Source organism: Lissotriton helveticus, chromosome 3_1, assembly GCF_964261635.1.
Source record: "Lissotriton helveticus chromosome 3_1, aLisHel1.1, whole genome shotgun sequence".
In the NCBI taxonomy this organism is placed as follows: Eukaryota; Metazoa; Chordata; class Amphibia; order Caudata; family Salamandridae; genus Lissotriton; species Lissotriton helveticus.
Genome location: NC_136061.1, coordinates 1,347,231,871 through 1,347,247,906, shown reverse-complemented (window position 1 = coordinate 1,347,247,906; position 16,036 = coordinate 1,347,231,871). Strand labels below are relative to the sequence as shown.

Sequence of the window (16,036 nt, the reverse complement as noted above, 5' to 3'; positions counted from 1 at the left end):
CTCATCACATTGAGAAAGGGGCAAGCGTCCAAAGAACAAGTTTCTAAAATTCTGCAGATTAATTTTCCAACTACTCATAGGATGCTTTTGGAATAGTTGGCTACTTTCATAAGTGGGATCCAATTTGTTTTCCTATTTGTGAAATATTTAGTGTGGCTTACCTGCAGTGGTATCATGGATCTTGAACTTTCCAGGAACTCAGAGAGCCCTTGCAGTACACAGCTCTCCTGATTATAAGAAGGAATCCCTTTTATTCTACCATGAAAAAAGCAGGTATGCACTGTCCATGTTAATCCAGAAGCATGTGAGGTAATGCGGGCTGTTATACATTTCTCTGCTACATTGGAACCAGTAGCTGCAGCTCTTCCTGGTTGTCTAAAAGCAGTTGCAGCTGTTTGCCTTGCAATAGAGCAGAGTACAGGAATTTTTATAGGTCATACAGACATTGTATTGGAATATGCCTTGTTTTCCCGCATGCTTTTTTTACGCATGTCATTACAATGACTGCGTTATAACCATGCATGTCATTACTCTGCAAGTCGGAACAAAGACTTGCTCTAGGGGGGGGGCGCTGGATGTTGGAATAGTATAATTTACTATTCCAACTCCAGTCTGTGCAACAGTAGGGAAGGTGTTGGATTTTAAATCCAACAACTTCTGACCCTTCGAGCATGTATTTATTCCGACTGGCGGAGTAATGACGTGTTGTAACAACACAGTTGTTATAACGACCAGATGGTAATGGCATGCAGTGTTCCGGTTTTGGGGTAAACTATGTATACCATTGTATTTATACCTCATTCAGTTGAGATTTGACTGGCTCATACTCAAAGTTAGCACTTGACTAACAGCCACTTTACAAAATCTGAGCAAACAATACTGACAGCTATAACATTTCGATTAAAATGCGCACTACCTTAAATCCAGTCTCACTGCTGCCGACTCTAAACAATAATGAAGAAGACGACAACAACCCTGATCATGATTGCGTTAATGTAACAAAATTTTGTACCAGACCAAGACCAGATATCAAAGATGTTATCCTTGAAATGGCAGGTCTGACTTTTTGTGGGTGGTGCTTGACCGAGAGACCAAGTAATACTAAAAGCAGATTATGTAATTTGTTCCATTTCTGAAATCATTAAAGCATCTTACTTGCCTGACGTAATTTCAGTTCAAGTGGCAGAGCTAATCGTCCTGACAAGAGCTTGCTGTCTACCAAATGACTTGAGGTGACCATTTATACAGACAGCTAGGACAGATTTGGAGTTGTACATATGTATAGGTAGTTATGGTCATAAAGGAGTTTCATGATATCCCTGGTACTCCCATTAGGAACAGTTCATAAATTTTAGCTCTTTTTGAAGCAATTCAACAACCTAGAGAAAAATTGGTGTTAAAGTGCGTAGCCCATAAGTCTGGTGATGACAGTCACATTGGGCAACAATTACGCAGCTCATGTAGCCAAGTACTACAGCAGTGAAAGCGCAACTGTAAAGTCATATGAGCAGAAACAAATGGAAAAATCAGTACAATGTGAACCTGAAGTAAATACTGAGGATATTGCAAATAATGTCAATTGTTTTCTAGTCTAATACAATACAGACAACATTATGTGAACTCAGAACTGCAGGAGAAAGTACCAGAAAATGAATATAAAAGATGGGAATTAATTGTGAAGAGAAATCACAATTACTTATGGATAACCTCAGATCATTAATGTTCGTCAGATTATGTGCTACACTCAATGACCAGGTATCCTCACAAACAGTCACGCAGGGGGAGGATGGTATTATTGGAACCTTTAAGTCAAAGTCACAGTAATGTGACTAACAATGCTGTACTGCGTGCTGGAACCCCACAGTGGATCCCTATAGCTCACACGATGAGTAAAGATGGCAGATGAAGATTCACGGGGTCAAGCCTAAGTTTGCTGTATTGATTCACAGAGGGGAGAAGTAAATTCTGAAATTGGTGAAGATCAAAAAGAAGATCCTGGTGATGTTACCAGGAGTCAGTTTCTGTTTGAAAATCTTCAATTCGAAAATCAGAGTAAAGAATTGTTGAGAAGTCAGGAACAGCTGGAAGAAATAGTCTCTGATCCAGTTCATGAAAAAGTCCAACTGAAATTTGAAGTCTTGAGAACCTCCAAGTGAAAGCAATTCACCCACACAAAAGGCGCTACCTTTCACTGGATTATCGCTAAGGCTTCAGCGGTCATGCTAAACTCAATAGAGCCATGTGATTGGTCAGATCATCACCTTCACTATACTTGACCACCGCCTGAAAAACTTGGGCAACCAGTGAAACCAAAAAAGGTCCCAAATCAAAGACAAAAACCCTTGGTTGAGTGGACCCCTCAATGACGAAAGGAGAGCTCTCAGTCTGAAAGAAAGGAACTGGAGACAGCACCCCTCAGCCTCCCACCTTAAACTCCTCCGTCACGCCAGAAATACGTACAAGAATATCCTTTTGTCTAAAAATGAATTCTTCAAATCAGAGCTGGAAAATGCCAAGAACAGACCACACAAACTTTTTGAAATAGTCAAACTTCAATCAAACACATTAGCAAAATCGTCAAAAGCAGCTGCAAAACCCCCAATCACCTGCGATGAGAACACCCACCCACGCTGCCAGCCACACGCTCGACCCCATCACCACCGCAAGCCCCCAGGTCACCTTCAACCACACCACCGAACACCACTGGACCGACCACCACTGCATCCACTTCACCTTCAGGAAGCCCACCACGCACCACCGCACCCAACAGATGCCTCGACGCTGCAGGAGCAAAGGCACCATAAACCAGCTAATCATAACCTACGTCCAGAGCCCACCCGCCGACTCCACTGACCCGGACAACACTGCCCGCAACCTCAGACAATGGATCGACAACTGTGCCAATACCCTCACCCCGCTCAAGACTCCCTCCAACAGCCACACCAACAAGAAAGCCACCTGGTTCACCGAAGACCTCCAGGCCTCCAAACAAACATGCCTAAAACTGGAGAAGAACTGGTTCCGCGAACGAACACCGGACAGCTACGCAGCCCACAAGAACGCCACCCGCAGTCACCATCAACTCATCACTAGATAATGCACTCAACAGTAAAGAGCTCTTCAACATCGTGAAGGAACTCTCCAACCCCAGCTCCAACACCAAAGACATCCCGCCTTCGCAAGACTTGTGCGACTCGCTGGCAACCTTCTTCCACCGCAAGATCACAGACATCCATGTTAGCTTCAATGCCACGACCACCCCGACAACCACCGCCCCCACGAATAACACCTGCACCAACCGCCTGCTCTCCTGGACCTTCATCAATGACGAGGACACCAGCGAGATCATTAACACCATCCACTTTGGATCACCGTTAGACCCATGCCCCCATCTTCAACAAAGCCTGCACAGCCATCGCTCCCCACCTTCAGAAAGTAAATCAACATCTCCTTTGAGACAGCAACCTTCCCGGAAAGCTGAAAGCACGCCGAGATCAACGCCTTATTCAAGAAACCCAAGGCGGACCCCAAGGACCTCAAAAAGTTCCGACCCATCTTTCTTCTCCAGTTTCCGGCGAAGGTCACCGAGAAAATCATCAACAAAACTGACCCGCTACCTCGAAGAGAACAGCATACTGGACCCGTCCCAGTCCGGGTTCCGCAGCAACCACAGCACTGAAACCGACCTCATTGCCGCCAACGATGACATCAGGACCCTACTTGACGACGGAGAAACAGCGACCCTCATCCTCCTGGACCGGTCAGCCGCCTTAGACACGGTCTGCCACCGCACACTACCAACAAGTCTACATGACGCCGAGATCCAAGAGAAGGCCCTGGACTGGACCACATCCTTCCTCTCCGGCAGAACTCCGAGCAACCGCCTCCCATCCTTCCTCTCCAATGCCACAGAGATCATCTGCGACGTACCCCAGGGTTCTTCCCTCAGCTGTTCAACATCTACATGGCAGCCCTCGCCCACCTCGCCCGACAGCACGACCTCCACATCATCTCCTACGCCGACGACACCCAGCTGATCCTCTCCCTCACCAAAGACCCTCACACCGCCAAAAACAATGTTCAAGAAGGAATGAAGGCCGTCGCTGAATTGATGGAGGTCCTCATCCTCGGCTCCACCCCTTCAGCCTGGGACGACTCCTGGTGGCCGACAACTCTAGGAACAGCCCTAACACCCACCGACCATGCACGCAACTAGGGGTCATCCTCGACTCCACCCTTTCCATGACTAAGCAGGTCAACGCAGTCTCCTCATCCAGCTTCGACACCCTCCGAATGCTCCGCAAGATCTTCAAGTGGATCCCCACCGAAACGAGAACAGTCACCCAGGCCCTCTTCACTAGCAGGCTGGACTACGGAGAGGCCCTCTACGCAGGAATGTCGGACAAGTTCCTGAGACGACTGCAACGCATACAGAACGCCTCGGCACGTCTGATCCTCTACATCCCACACTGCAGCCACATCACACGCCACAAGAGACCTGCACTGGATCCCCGTCAACAAGATGATAACCTTCAAGCTCCTCATCCACGCACACAAAGCTCTCCACAACACCGGCCCAGCATACCTCAGACGACTCAGCTTCTACACCTCCACCCGCCAGCTACGCTCCGCCGGCCTTGCCCTCGCTACAGTCCCCCGCTTCCGAAGAACGACCACCGGCGGCAGATCTTTCTCCCACCTCTCCGCCAAGAACTGGAACACCCTCCCCACCAACCTGCGGCAGACCCAAGACCTGGATCTTCGACCAGTAGCAGCACCCCCCCGCGCCATGAGACTTTCACGGGTATGTAGTGCGCTTTACTAGTGTCCTGATTGATTGACGAGTTCTCCTCCTTCTTCGTAACCAAAATCAACTCGCTGGGTAACAAACTCAAGGCCTCCTCTAACTCCCCTCCTTCTCCGGCTGGGACCCTTCTATCCTCTCGTCCCCACCAAGCAACACCCAAAAACAAGGCTCACTGGTCCAAATTCGATCTTTATGACGACCATTCTATCTCGAAAATTCTAACCTCCTTCAAACCGAATACGTACTTTAACGACCCCCTCCCCGCCAACTGCTTAGCAGCGACCGCCTCACTAATCATTCCCATCTGGACTACCATTATCAATGCTCCCCTTCTCCAAGGGACCATACCCGAATCACCCACTCTGAATCCGGAAATTCCAGATAACTTCAGACCCATCTCAAATATCCCTCTTCTCGCGAAAGTACTGGAGAAATGTGTGCAGCTACAACTAAGCCAACACATCGCCAATTTCAATCTACTCAACCAATTCCAATCTGGGTTCAGGCCTGGGCACAGCACTGAAACTACTACACTTCACATCGTTGACGATGCTCTCCTAGCCCTTTACCAAGGCAAAACCTGTCTTCTGATCCTTCTAGATCTCTCCATGGCGTTCAACACTGTCAACCACGAGAAACTCCTTGAACGCCTCGAACACAGGATGGGCTTAGGAGGTACCTTCATCAAACTGTTTGGTTCCTTCCTCCATAACCGCACACTGAGGTTCCTTGTCTATAAGAACCTATCTGCTCCCTCCCCGATCTCCATTGGTGTCCGGCAAGGCTCCACTCTGTCCCCTACTCTCTTCAATGTCTACCTAGAACCTTTAGCTGCAATTCTCCACTCGGCCAACATCTCCTTTCACATGAATGCCGACTTTACCCAGATCTACATAAATATCTCCTCTCGAGGAGATTACCCATCTAAATGACGCCCTGAAACGGACTGTCCATTGGCTTGCCAACAACCAGCTCAAACTGAATGCCAAAAAAACTGTTTCTTCTCATCTCCCTCCCCAAAAATCCGCTGACATCCTAGAATGGACCAACTCCATCACATTACTAAACTGCTCCCATACAATTGTGGACTCGGCCAACACTCTTGGGATTATTTTGGACTGCAACCTAAATATGCTGGAACACATCCATGCAATGGCAAAAACTGCCAGATTCCATCTGAGCTACTTGAGAAAACGTAAACCCTTCCTTGAAACAGCGGACCTAAAAACCACTGTGCAGGCGTTAGTTATCTCCAGAATCGAATATGGCTGCTCCACACTATCTAGCCTACCCAAGACTTCGACTGCACCCTTAAAAGCGTGCCTCAATGCAGCAGCCAGACTCCTATCCGGTACAAAAAAATTTGACCATATCTCTCCACGCCTGAAGGCCTTGAACTGGCTTCCCCTTGAAGGCAGAATTCATCTCAAGCTGGCCTGCATCACTCACAAAGCCTTGTACACGAACTCCCCGGCATATCTTGCCCAGAAAATCGAGGTATCTGGGAGATCCAGAAACTCCAGATCCACCAGAGACCGCCTGCTCCAGCCACCCCGCTTCTCCAAGGCAAAAAACATACAATTGAGCATTCTCCGGAGCTGCACCAAGAATCTGGAACTCGCTTCCTTCCTCCATCAGAAGGATACCGTATCTGGCGCTCTTCAAAAAAGAAGCTAAAACCTTCTTAATGAGCGAATTCCTCCAATAACGCCCCTTGGTGAACTTGTTTGACCTGCAACCTGTAACAACTCTTACTCCTTCCAATGCTACTGTATATATCTCCTCCTTTTGCCTTTTTGTATTCAAGTCATCGCAAATTGTGGAACTGTATTGGCTCTTGTATATAACCACAGCTTTGTCCCACTATTGACGTTTCCCTATCCCCCATCCCTGTACTTTGCCCTTGCAGTCTTATACGTATCTTATCTTTCCTTGTAAAGCGCTCTGATACCCTAACGGGTCATGTTCGCACAATATAAAACTTCAAGTAAATAAAAAAATAAAATAATGAGAGAGTCAAGTTGCTGATCAAAGCCCAAGTTCGGCTGTGAGTGAAAAAGATGTGGTAGTCACAAGTGAAGATACAAATGTTGAGAAAATGAATCAAGGAGATATTTGGCCTGAAGCAGTAAAAAGAACCAGTAAAAGGAGACGCTGAGAGAATCAAAAATGAGAATCAATCAGAGAAAAACCAGACACCATTGAAATCAAATTTGAAAATAGTGACAGTGAATCTCCTGTTGCCTAGAGACTGATGGAGCAAGGTTTTGCATGTAAGCAACTTGCTGAATGAATCCTCTCATAAAATCATAATAAATTACTAATTGTTTGTAGTACTAATTTACACAAAATTTGTAAACAATTTAGAAGGGGAAGCTAGCCTATGTGTCTACTAATAACCTGAAATGAATTGCGCATGCGCCAACTGCATGATGTCATAACAACTGAAGGGAAAGCTTTGCTTCTGCGCACTATCACTAAAAATGGCCACTTCAAAACTCACATGCTAAGCATCTGCTGTGCTCGAAACAACTGTGTTTTATACTAAGTGCTAATGCATAAAGAATTATTTTTATTAAATGGGATTAGAATAGAGATAAGTGGTATACAGTAAAACTACTTTATTTGAATCTAACATCTTGTCTTTTTGACTTCTGTTACTTCGTAATTGAGCCTAAAATGAGAGACAAGGCTAATAACCACGTGGTCCGTGGGCACAGGCGCATTGGAAACAAACCCGGAGACATGATCTCAAGTTTTGGAACTCTATCAAGGACAACCTTTTCCCATGTGTTGAGAGATGACGGAACATCCTGAAGACTAATGAATTAATGTTATAAAATTAATATGAAAACGGGTGAGGAATAAAGATTGGGAGAAACAAATAAATGGGTGGGAACATAAGTCAATGCTCTTAAGAAAAAGTAATAAACTTAGTATGGTATGTGTTCGAAGTTGGCCTGGCATATGACGTTCTCTATTCTAGTGGGTACCTTGCACCAGTCCAAACAACCCTTATTGATGGTAGGTTTAGGCAACCTTTATACAAAGCTATCCAAGTGGTAGCTGTGGAGAGGAGCCTTCAGGCTTAGTCCTGAAGGAATGTAAAGCAGCTTGTTTTACCAGTCTATAATCTCTTGAATGATCAAATGAAAGCAGAACCACACCAGGTATATATATATATATAAAATAAATGTATTTATTGTAAACACACCCCTCTAGTCTCTTTAAGAGGCTAGAGGCAAAAGTACAATACAAGAACTTAAATAGCACACAGTAAATTAGCAAAGTATACGTTTTGCCCTAGGGGCCTCACAAACCATATACTAAGAAAGTGGTATAAGTACCGCTGTGAGTATGAGACAAGGCCTAGGGCCTGTAGAACAGGTGGGGTAACCAGGAACCCCCCAAGGTAGGGACGCAGGAGACCCACGGGGGATGTGTGCAGTATCTAACACAGCCGCGAATCACCGTTGACTTCTATAAAGAAAGAAAAAGTTACAGTTTTAAAGAATAAGGACACTTCGGAGTGGACTACGGTAAAACCCCTTCAGAACTAGACACTTCGAGAGTCCAGACCCACGGGAGCATCGAAGTACTCGTGTTACCTCACCCAGGGAAGCTGGGTGCATAGGTATCTTTTCCTGTCTGGTTTCGTTGTCGTTTCCAATGGAGAGTTGCAAAGAAGTGCTGCAGGCGACCAGGAGAAAAGTGTCCGGATGGATCCAAGGGTGGATCGGAGATCTGATGAACCTGAAAGCAGAGGGGACAGAGTCTGGGTCAAGAGCCAGTGACCAGGATGGCGACAAGAAGACGCCAGCCGATGTCAAGTGCTTTCAAGTGATGTGGGTGAAGCTTGAGTCTTCAGCCACGAGGACCAGGAGGAGTCAACGGCCACCAGGAGCTGGATTCGAGCTGTCCCACGAAGGATGTTGAGTGCTGCAGTGTCGGTAACCAGATTGGACCCAACAAGCCTTGGCATCAGCAACCCACGCAAGGTGACAAGATTGGCTTTGGTGCAGACCAGCAAGGTCTGAGGGACTCACCCTTTGGCGGGGAGTCGGGGTAGGTCTAGAGCAACCAGGGAAGCCCGAAGAAACCAAGGATTGTCCTTTGTGGGGACCCACCAGTCGACGGACTAGGGATAGTGAAGGAGCCTCGAGCTGAAATGCAGGAAGCAGGCCCACGGAACACTCATTGAGTGTAGGGCTCTAAGCTTTGGTGCAAAAGGTACTCAGGGCTTGGACTACAAGTAGCCCAATGCACAACTTTGAGAAAGCTCGGGAAGACGATGCACTAGCAAATTTGAAGGATGTCCCGGAGTTCCGATACCACGTCTCTCGTGATAGCTACAGGTCTCAGCTTTGCTGGGGACTTGTGTCAGCCTCCGAGATGTCTGGAAGTCCATGTCCTGTGTCGCAGATTCTGCAGGATCCGTCAGGAACCTTGAAAATGCAGACGGGCAAGATGCTTCTTTGGTGCCTGTTTGAACAGGGGAGTCACACCTTGACCCCAAGGGAGATTTCTTCCGTCTTCCAGTCAATATGGAATGTCGAAGGTTAAAGATTTCTGTTTCAGAGTTTCGTCCAGGGTAATTTAAAGTCCTAGGGACTTGGTTCCTATACTTATACTAAGTGTAGGGGTTGGACTAACTCTAGGGTCCCAGCTATGGGAGGACCTGGGGAGGGGGTGGTTACACCCCTTTCCCTTTGTCCAGTTTCATACCAGAGCTGGAGCTGAGTGCCCCAGCAACCGGTTTGAACTGGGAAATGCACGGGGACACCTTGTGTGCCCCAGGCACGGTCTGAAAAGCATGCACTGAAAGCAACCCAATACACTAAAGCTTGTCTGGGAGGTGCGGGCAACTCCCTGGACAGGAAACCTATTTTCCAGGCCTCCCCTGCCAGAGTTTCGTCCAGCAGCAAGAGGTCAGACTCGGGTCTGTGGCAGCAACATCCATTTTGTGATGCGGAGGCTCTTTTAAACATTTACCGGGTAAGTGTGTACATGTCTTCTCCCTCTAGAAGGGTGGAATTCCACCCCCGCCGCCAGAACTGGTGGGAGGGGGGGTAGGATTCCAAAGTGTTTGACACCAAACACAACATGTTTTGATGCAGCCATTCCAAAGTTAGCATTTACCGCGAGGTTATAATGCACTTAAGAGTATATGGTATGGCTGTATCATGGAACAGCTATAAGGAAGGGTTTCCGAAAGCTGCAGAGGGGCTCAGCTCATGCTAGGTCACCCTCTCACACAAAACCAAGCACTCTGCCTTCAGGATTGTCAAGGACTGCCATAGGAGTGACTTATAGGTTTATATGTGTGTGTGTGTGTGTATATATATATATATATATATATATATATATATATATATATATATATATATATAGATATAGATATAGATATAGATATAGATATAGATATAGATATAGGTATACTTTATCTAAGTAAGAGGTGCTTACACCACCTTATCCAGGCTGCAAGTGCAGACCTGTGGTGCCATTTTGGAAGGCTTCCCGGGGGTGGCACAATACCTGCTTCAGCCCTTGGTAGGCCTCTCTGGTACCTATGCCCTTGTTACCTAAGATACCATATACTAGGGACTCACAAGGGTAACACAGTAACCAATCTGGAGTGTATCTAATGTACAGGTAACCAATTTAGCGTCGGGAAACCCTTTGTGGGTAGCTGTTCGCGCTTAAAAAATTTAAATAATAATAAATAAATAAATAAAACAGAGCAAAAAGTGGGGGTAACCATAGGAAGCAGATCCTACTCATGACGATCATTCCCCTTGGTTTGTCCAATCAGAATTCATATTTTACACAAGTTTGAAACATTTGGGGGTGGAACATGCCATCAAAAGGTATACTTGGGGTAGTTAGTTAGAGAAAGTAGTCTGATCGCTGACAGAACGCTGAGAGCTAGAGATGCTTTCCGAATGCTGAGCAAATTACCGGAAAGCAGACTTAGAACTTTCAATAGATACATTTAGGAACGAGATTTGTGGAAGAATCGAGGAGGCAATAGAATTCGGAACAGAATTTACAGAAGAATTGAGGAGGTACTAGCATCAGAGCGGGTTTGACTAGGGTGTTAAATCTAGAAGAGGTAATCTGTCCTGTCCTAATCTTGTCCTGAACCGGTTACCGGATATTATTTGAGGGGCCCAAACTCTTGGCCAGAGGGGTCTGATCTTGCACCATCCTAGGTAAATATAATCTATGTATTTGGTCAATGTGCCTTTTCGCTCTGTCCTCTTTTTCCTGGGGTACTCGTCATTAAAATTTGATAGTTTACTTTAGAAAAATGAATCTTACCTCCTCGGAATGACGGAGTTAACACTGTGATTTGTATTTTGATTCACTAAAATATTTCCGATAACATTTCAAAATCTAAACTGAGTCTGTGGTCATTTAATAAAACAGGTAAATATTTCTGTGATAAATGATCTAGAACTAATCAACTAAAATAGATCCATGTGTAAGAAAGGGCTAAGTAAATAAATAGGCTCAATTCTTTAGATTGGACATATAGGAAAGCCCTAAATTTGATTTTCAGCGAGGTTATATCGACCAGATAGTGTAAGTGAGTTGGATTATGGGCCTGAATGTGTGTATTTTAGTGATACTTGTCCGCAGGTTGGTGTCCCGCTGGATCAGTTTGCTGGTTTCAGAGATATGGTTTTTATTGATTAGTTTGGTGATTATTGGTTAAAAATTTAAGTATTAACAAATCCGTTTGTATTTTGTTTAATGTTGTCTGGAAATTCCCAGGAAATGTATAGCGGATGTTGAATGGAAATCACTCTGCAGTGAGATTACTCGTTGGTTTCGGAAATGTAGATGTGAAACAGTGAGAGTGACTGATAGTGAAGAGTTTGCTGTTGAAATTTTGGTGTTATATCACCTAGTAAGGGTAACACTGGAATAGTAGCAGGTTCTTCTAAGCTTTTGTGAAGAGTAAACAGAAGGGTTTTACTCGTAGTGCATGAAGAGTAAGCAGAAGGTTTTACTCCTAGTAAAAGAATCTAACCATTGGATTTTGTGAAATCGACAGAGTAGAGAATGTTTCTATGTTGTTATTAATTAACATTTTGGTGAAAGTGTAAAAGAAAATAATTTTTTTTATTACCTTGTGACTGGCGGGTCAGCTGCTGGAATTGCGCTGACATCACAAAGTGCAGCGCTGGGATTGGTCAAGTCAGTGGGTGTGGGTGACAACAGGAAATTGTAAAGGAGGGGTCAGTTGTTGAGTTGACCTCATCAGGTGCCGCGCTAGGATTGGTCAAGACAGCAGGTGTGTAAGTTACGAAGGACTGTAAAGGAGGGGTCAGTAGTGAGTAGATACTGGCGTCCCACTAAAAGATGTGCTAGTATTGGATAAAAGAGTTTTATAAACTCAAACCTGATTGGAGTACAAGAATAAAAGCAGCAATAGGATTGGAGAAACAAAGTATAAACAAAAGCACAAATTAAAAAGAAAAAAATTGGATGGGGAAACACGATCCAACATTAATAGGGAATCGTCCAGGTAGGAGACATTTAGGTTTTGTAAAAAAAAGAATTCATAAGAACAAGAACTTATTATATGTAAGGAGAAAAGAAAAATGTCATTTATACAGAAAGTAAAAAATACAAAAGGGATAAACCCATTAAAACTAGAGAAGGAATTCTTATCCCACTGCCTCAACCCCCAGCTTCATTTATGATGGAAAAAGGGTATCACACTTGTGTATGGTTAGAAAATCGGATTGAGTATACAAAAGGTGATGGAATATTGGCTTTTCTAGAACATGGTACATTCAATGGTAGGATCCTTTCTAATTTAAGAAATAGAATGAATGAATTGGAACCCAGACCTAGATTACCCAGTATGAAGCACTAGAGGAGTGGGAAATGGAGGCAGAACTAGGAGTACTAGGGGGCATAGAGGATTATATCCTAAAACATTGCACATAAAAAGGGAAGATCAAATGAAACATTGGGGACAGGCAATGATCACAGAAGGATTGTATCCTGTATTAATGTCAGATGAGCAATCTGAAGGCAGATGCAGAAGGAAAACTAAAAATATGACAGGGTGTGGTGAATCTGAAGACGAGTTTATGGAAGATATTTTAACAAAGAATCCTTCACCATACCAGGAAAGTCCCAATAGAAATATACAGAGTGCACCCGTTTTAGACACCCCTTTGGTTCCACAAGTATTGCATAATACATTAAATGAAAGGGTATTACAGGAAAAGGAAAGAGAAGCCATAAATCAGAATAAGGAAGGATTAATACAGAAAATAACCCAATTGAGTGTACATCCAAAAGCATGAACTATACCGGTGACTATAGGTCCTGTTGTCCCATTATATGGGGATAAAAGAAACTGTTCCAACCCACCAGTTATGGCTACTCATGTAAAGGAGCAGAGAAAAGAAAATATAATAATTGAAGATCAAACTAGTGAATGCGAGTCAGTAATATCATTAATGGACTTACCAATTCGAGAACGTATAAATGAAACTCCAAAAATAGTCACCCCAAGTTGTTCAAGAGAAATACGAATGGAAACTTCCACAGGAACCAGAAGTGCTACCCTGGTATCACCAGGAGAATTAGAAAGATGGGCACAGGGATTAGATAAAACAGTACCACCACCAAAGATTTTGGAAATTTATAGATTAACAATAGAATTATAAGAAATGATAGCTGGGAATGGGGGATTAGACAGATAAATTACTTATTGTGGAGAAGAGTTATTCTTCATATGTAGAAGCTTAATGAAAAATTAATAGAACTTGCTTCGGAGATGGGAATTGAAATAGGGAAATCCAAGGTACTGCAGAAACCCTACAAAGCAGAATTTACTGACAAAGACTTAGAAAATATGAACATATCCGGAAAGAAGCTACAGATTAAAGAATTGATGACAATTTTGCAGAAATGGGGGGGGGGATTAGACAGGTGGAAGGCAGGGTGGACTAAAAAGGAGGAAGCTCAAGCAAACAAAAGCGCATCAGAATATGTACTAAGAGAAGCTAAAAAGACAAAGGTTGTGCCTATGAGAGAAGTACCCGGAGGGGGATATGTACATGTTCCATGGACTAGGCAACATATTTTATCATTTACAAATGATTTCCCAAAATTAGGAGAGGAGCCAATTGAATGGTACAGACAAGTTGAAAGGTTTGTGAAAGCTTCGAAGGTTTTGTTGGAAGATTTGGATGGTCTGTTTGACAGTGGTACCTACTGATTTATGGCCAGAGTGTAAAATCACTGTAGATTGGCCTAGTGATGAATATCCAAGAAATGAGAAAACACCTTCAGAAGAGGTCATGAAGAAATATAATCAAGTGATTACTTTCTTGAAAGGGAACATACCTCCGAAAGAAACTGATTGGATAAATATAGATAGAACACCACAAGAAATAAATGAGACTGTCCATACATACGACGAACGTCTGTTGCAAGTGTTTAAGCAGTATAGTGGATTTGAAAATATTGGTGATAATTTTGTTTATTGATTTGTATCTGGATTAAGACCAGAGATTCATCAAGTGATTCAAACACACATGCTGAACAGGCAAATGAAGCCTATAGATTAAGTCTTGAAATACGCAAAATATTGTGGAGACGAAATAGACAATAGATGGAAAAAGTTTGAGGAAAATGTAATGTAGGCACAAGTAAAAGTTGCAGAACAACAAGAACTCAAAATAAATAATGAACAAAATAAAGGATCAGGGCAGAATTAAATTAACTGGGGAAAACAGAGATGGAAAATGAGTAGAGAAGAAGCAAAGGTGGTTTCCTTGTCATGGGTGCGGAAAATTGGGACATTGAAAAAACAAGTGTAAAAATATTCAAACTAATAATGGCCCAAAATCCACAAACACAGAATGAGGTGATATTGAGTAAACAGCAACTGCTTGTAAATCCACAGAATCAGTTACCACCTGCCCCTATGCCAAATTTTGTGAACAAAGTATAGTTTGGACGCTGGATTTCAAGGAGAAAGACGTAAGCCAAATTCTGTAACTTCTCAATTTATTTTGTCGACCAGTAGTTCATCAGAGGATGAATTATGTCGGTGCCTGAGGAGGAAGAGGAATGCGTACTTGGCGCATCCTTATCGGTAGATCGTCAGATCCATATGTTGATGGAAAAGTAGAAGGAAAAGATATTACCTTTTCATTGGACAGTGGTGCTACTCGGTCTACTGTGAGAACAGCAGACATCCCAAACCCACTCCTCTCCTCTCAGGTGAAGCCATCTAAGTACTTGGAGTTTCGAACAGACAGATCAATGAAAGTATATATAGGGAATTTTAAAGAAATGCATAAGTTTGTGATTCCAGTCCTGTAAATTTATAAGGTAGGGATTTACTATGCAAGATGAATTGCACCATATATTGTACATGTATACTCCACTCCACAGAAAAGGCGGGAAGGAGCAGTTGACTAGCTCAGTCAGTGGGTTTTGGCGGACTTCATTCAAGTGCACAAAAGCAATCAAGATCGAAGAAAACTAGACAGTACCAACCTATTGTAGGTGCGTAATTTGAACTGGTGGTTTCCGGCGCTCAGCATCAGCACCAGCACCAGCACTTTAGTCTCAACACAAACACTCATGACAGTCTGTCGTTTGTTTTTCTAGTGTCTGTGGCCTGGAGTAGTCAGAATTGTCATACTTATGGAAGTGGGATGGTCATTAGTTATGTTGGTATGGTTTTCTGGCGGTGCTGGCAGGGGCAATGGATGGAGTAAGCTGCAGGGTCCTCCTGGGAAGGGCCCTGGCATTTACTTTTTATTTTTTTTCACAAACTAAGCACGGTCCGTTGCTCTTGGCCAACCTGGCAATTTTGTGGTCAATTCACCTACAGTTGACATCGATGTTCAGTGCATACTGAATTCAACCTACAAGCCAATTGGCTGCACCAGACAGTATCTAAACTAGTTAGTGACCAATGCGGAGGTGAAGAGTTGTGCATTTCTTTTTCTGTCTCATAAGAAAGTGATGATACTTAACACAACCCTCGAAACGGCTACAACACGGCTCAAGCATATATTCCAACAAGCGAGAATCTGTACCTAAAGACTAGGAGAAACAGTGTGATAGGCAGGCACCCAGAAAGGTTGGTGAGAAGCACAACTACCATGGCCGTGAAGATGTGGCCGAGGTAAACTCAAATCTTAGATTCACAGGCCTATTCTTTAATCTCAAGAAAATCAAACA

The 16,036-nt window shown here is 43.8% G+C and overlaps 1 protein-coding gene across 3 annotated transcripts in view; it reads right to left on the bottom strand.

Moving 5' to 3' along the window:
* The window catches only part of LOC144824974 (ATP-dependent RNA helicase DDX25-like), a 2,510,053-nt gene that overhangs the window by 2,259,047 nt on the left and 234,970 nt on the right, over positions 1–16,036 (bottom strand). The gene's annotated exons all lie outside the window — the stretch shown is intronic.